Source organism: Crocuta crocuta, unplaced genomic scaffold, assembly GCF_008692635.1.
Source record: "Crocuta crocuta isolate KB4526 unplaced genomic scaffold, BGI_CrCroc_1.0 scaffold50, whole genome shotgun sequence".
NCBI lineage: Eukaryota > Metazoa > Chordata > Mammalia > Carnivora > Hyaenidae > Crocuta > Crocuta crocuta.
The window spans coordinates 7160553-7165165 of record NW_027527428.1 but is presented as its reverse complement, the minus strand read 5'-3'; the positions used below and the strand labels follow the sequence as shown (position 1 = coordinate 7165165).

The following is a 4613-nucleotide window of genomic DNA, read 5'->3' as shown; positions in this document are numbered from 1 at the left end:
CCCAGCGGACCAGCTCCCGCTTGGGCCCCAGGGCAGCATCCTCTGGGGCCAGAACTGGGTCTCAGATCTGAGTCACCGATGCTGACTCCCTGCCGTATTCTGTCTTTACATTTACCTTAGAACTTACAGAGGGGCACACGCTTATAAAAATAAAAGCAGACATTTCCAAGGTGCATAAGCTCAAAAGGCAAATTCTGCTCCCCGGGTGTGCTGATGCCTCGGCTGTTGGACCTGGAGCTGAGAGCTGACTTGGGGTGGAGGTTGCCAGACCGCGTCTATACCCGTGTGAGTGCCGCACACACGCACACGCACGCCCTGTGGGCCGCCTGCCGGCGGCAGCGCTGACTGTGGTCGGACGGCAGCAGATGGGCACCTGCGTGCTTCCAGTTTCCCGTGGGAGGTCCCGGCGTGGCGGTACTTGTGCAGCGGCTTTGCGGGGGTGGGTCCCCAGANTCCCCCTTTACAACCGGTGGCCTCCCGACGCCTCCGAGGGGCTCAGCTGGCGCAGTGCTGGCCTCTGGGGCTCTTGTTCCTTGGCTTTGCTTCTCTCTGCACCCGGCCTCCTTCTCTTCCGGTTTCCCTGCGCGGCAGGGGGACAGGGCATGACCCAGACAGGGCCCGGCCACCTGTCCCAGCCCGGTTACCCAGCAGGAACGCAGGGTTCTCTCTCCACGACCCGGAAAGGGCTCCCTCCTGGGGCCAGGGCTCAGCGCACCGTGACTCCCAGGTCTGGGTCCCGAGCTGCCCCCTGCGTTAGGGGTGCGGGGCGGCTCTACAGATCCGGTGAGGGGACAAGTCCCGCAGGAGGCGGGGGCATGTGCTACGGGCAGAAGTGGCCAGGAGGCCCACGCTCTGCCCCGCGGAAGCCACGCATGGTCCCTCCACTCACACCCGCCCCTCCGGGGGCCCTGCCTGGCACAGTGTACTTCCTTCCCAACGGAGGTTGACATGGACCACTTGACTGTGACAGAGGGAGGCGACTGGGACCGCGGTCCCCTGGGGCATGTCCACCTCCCTGAGTTCTGGTCAGGCTGTGCCCAGTGTCTGCAGCCTCGAGAAGATGCCAGCACTACCCGCAGCCAGTCCGATACTGCACAGCAGGGGGAAGGAAGAGGAAAGGAGGGGTGAATAAAAAGCGTTCAGCTCCAGACAAGTCGAGATGACGTCCTTTCTTCTCCCCACGGGGTCACAAGCCACTGTTGGTGTTTGTGACCCCGCTGCTGCTGACCTTCCATGTTGCCCTCACTCAGCCAGGGCCTCGGATGGGCGGGTCTCCCTGCTGGGCTGACCCGACCTTTACTGCTGAGGGGGTCGGGGCCCCTGTGCTTCTTGCCATCCTAGGGTTGCAAAGGTCCCCCACTGGCGCATCAGCACGCCACAGGGGGGTGTTCCTGAGGTCCCCAGCCCCACCCACGTCCCTGCCTGCTGCAGGCCCGACTGGTAAGCCCGCACCCCCTTTCCCCATTCACTCGCTGTGGCCCCAGCTCCTACTTCCTGGGCTGGCAGTGTCCTGCCCTGGGTCACACGCTGCAGACGAGCCTGGCTCTGAGTCAGGACGGAGGGCAGAGGCCCTAAGGTCACTGGCGTGACCTAAGCAGCTCTGCCCACTCCTCCAGCTCCCGGGCCCGTGTCCTTCTGCCGGTCTATGGGCTGCACCCCCGTGGCTGCGCGTGGCCCAGGGGTGCTCATGTTCCTTGTGGTACCTGTGCTCAGAAATGAGCTCCTTGGATGCAGGGACTGGGTGGGATTTCCTGAGCACGTGTATGGGCTCACAAGGCCCACGACACAGCCAGATCCAGAGTAGCGCCTATTCCCGGTGGGGACGCTCCACGACGGAAGGAGCGACCGGCGGCCACCCAGCTGCCTGGTCCTGTGAGGTGTTACAGTTAGGATTCGCGGGCTCTTGTTGCCGACCACTGGGTATTTGTCAGCGGGGGTCCAAGTCAGCCACCAGGAGGAGCGATGGGGGGGGGGGTCCCGTGCACAGCCCTCCTGCCTGCCCACTGTGTTCTTAGCACGAGCCCACTAAGCAAGCCTGAGGCTGACTGGGGCAGGGAGCCGACAGGCAGCCCTGGGGCGGTGACCATTACAAGCTCTCTGCAGGGGGCCCCTGATGACGTTTGCACGAGCAGGCCGATGCCCAGCCCCTGGGCACAGGCCGCCATGTCTGTCTGCTCTCCTCCTTCTTGAACCTCCCTGGGTCGTCTGTCACCTGCTCTTTCCAAGTCCCTCATGTCTGGCCACATGGCCAGACACTGCCCAGGACTCTGTGTAGACGTTGGCTTAGGACATCCAGGCCTCTGATCAAAGTTCTGCCCCTGGAAGGACAGTCCTGTAAGGCAGGGCTGTAACGACACTGTGGTCCACTTGGGACCGGGGGTGGCGCATGTGTAAACCCATGCTGCTTCCTCCTTAGTCAGCAGATCGGGGCTTCACAGAGGTCATGGGTTTGTGGCGGGAGCGGGCTCCAGGGGCCTCCGGTGCCTGAGGGTCTGCTCAGCCTCTTCTATGGGCACCCTTTCTGCTCCATGATGGACAACTGGGTGCACCTGCTTATGCTCAGGTGGGCTAGGGAGCACCCAGTTTGACAAACGGGTTTCAAGGTCAATCCACTGCCCCACAGTAGCAAATAAATATAAGATGTTGTATAAATTAAAATCTTAGATGAGGGGGCCTGGCTGGCTCAGTTAGTAGAGCTTGTGACTTTTTTTAAAAAATGTCTTAAATATTTATTTTTGAGAGAGAGTGAGAGACAGAGTGTGGGCGGAGAAGGGTCAGAGAGAGAGAGTGGGGAATACAGACCCCAAAGCAGGTTCCAGATCTAAGCTTCAGCACAGAGCTGGAAGCAGGGCTCGAACTCAAGGACTGCGAGATCATGACCTGAGCCAAAGTCAGATGCTTAATTGACTGAGCCCCCCAAGGGCCCCCAGAGCTTGTCACTCTTGATCTCCAGTTGCGAGCTTGAGCCCCACGCTGGAGGGTACAGTTTACATAAAAATTTTATTTTATTTTTAAAAAATTTTTTTAATAGTTTATTTATTTTTGAGAGAGAGAGAGGCAGAGCATGAGTGGGGGAGAGAGAGAGGGAGACACAGAATCCGAAAGAGGCTCCAGGCTCTGAGCTGTCAGCACGGAGCCTGATGTGGGGCTCGAACCCACAAACCGTGAGATCTGACCTGAGCTGAAGTCGAAGGCTTAACCGACTGAGCCACCCAGGCGCCCTACATAAAAATTTTAGATGAACAGTGAATATTTTTAGTATAAGTATATCCCTAATACTGCACGGACCATACTTACACAAGTTATTTCTTGTTTATCTGTAAGTCAAATGAAACCGGGTGTCCTGTATTTTTATCTGGCAGCTCCCATGGGTCAGGTTCGCAGTCCCCCCTGAGCACAGCACGCAGCCTTGAGACCCAGGTTTCACCTGTGCCCGGCCCCCCCCCCGGAAGTCGGCCACCAGCTCAGACTCTCTGGTCCCACATGGTCTCGGCAGCAGGCCTCAGCGGGCCTCCGCACCCAAGGGCAGGCCCTGATTGGCTCAGCTTGGGTCACGTGCCCACCCGAAGCCAATCACCTTGCCAGAGGGGACTAGGCGCCCTGATTGGCCCGGCTGGGGTCATGTGAGCGAGGGGAGGCGTGGCGGTCCGCGTGGCCCCGACGGGTGGCCTAGGGCGGCCTTCGAGGGCTCGGGACTCCCGCAGGCAGGTCCGCGGGGCTGAGGCGGCGGCGGCGGTTCCCCCGCGGAGGCTCGGGCGGAGGTCGTCGCTGCACAGGTTGGTGCCTGGCAGCGGCCTCGCGTGCCCTTCCCACAGTCACCCCCCAGCCCGCTTCCGGCTGGCGGCCAGTGCGTGTCCGGAGGGACCCGGGTCCCGGGCCCCCTCGCCCTGCATCCCGGGGGCGGCTGAAGGGCGCGGCGGTGGAAAATACAATCACCCTGTCAGTGCGGGTCCCTCGACGCTCGCCCTGCGCACTGCCGGCCCCCGAGTCTGGTTCCTGTAAGTGAAAACAGATTTCCTGACAGAGGGCAAGATCTTAAACTTGTTCAAAGGCTCCCAAATAAAAAGGGTGGTTTTAACTTTCCCCTCTCAGCAAACCGAATCGTGAGGAGGCCCCTGAACCCTTCCATCGCTGCGGGAAGGGTCCGGGGTTAGCCCACNGGTCTCGGGGGCAGCCTCCGCCAGGGTCGGGTCTCGGGGGCAGCCTCCCCCAGGGTCGGCTCTCGGGGGCAGCCTCCCCCAGGGTCGGCCCCGGGCCCAGAAGTGGTTTTCCGCGTCACTGTTTTCTGAGGTGATGTGGATGGAAGGTGGTTCCCACCCGTCAAACCCTCCTGCCCTCCTCTGAAAGCTGCGTGAGCTTGAAGTTTTTTCTTTGGATGAAACCACTTAAAGGAAGAAGCAGCCGAGATGCCCCCACAAATACTTTCTGGCGGGGGCTGGGTTTCCTGGGAGAAGACAGAGGCGGCTCTTGCTTGGGCTCCTTGGCCTGGGCTCCTTGGCCTCCAGCTGGTCCTCACTAAGGAGGGGCCCTGCGTGGGGGCCTCCTTCCCTGCTGGGCTCTGAGCTCCTGGCTGGTGGGGACCTCCCGAGATCCCCTCAGCTCCTCCTCCCAAT

The 4613-nt window shown here is 61.0% G+C and overlaps 1 long non-coding RNA gene across 1 annotated transcript in view; it reads left to right on the top strand.

Annotated features, from left to right (window-relative positions):
* Nucleotides 1-3669: 3669 nt before the first annotated feature.
* The window catches only part of LOC144224452 (uncharacterized), a 7220-nt gene continuing 6276 nt past the window's right edge, over nucleotides 3670-4613 (top strand). Inside the window, exon 1 of the long non-coding RNA XR_013333053.1 lies at nucleotides 3670-3776. This is a non-coding gene — a long non-coding RNA (uncharacterized LOC144224452). The remainder of the gene's footprint in view (nucleotides 3777-4613) is intronic.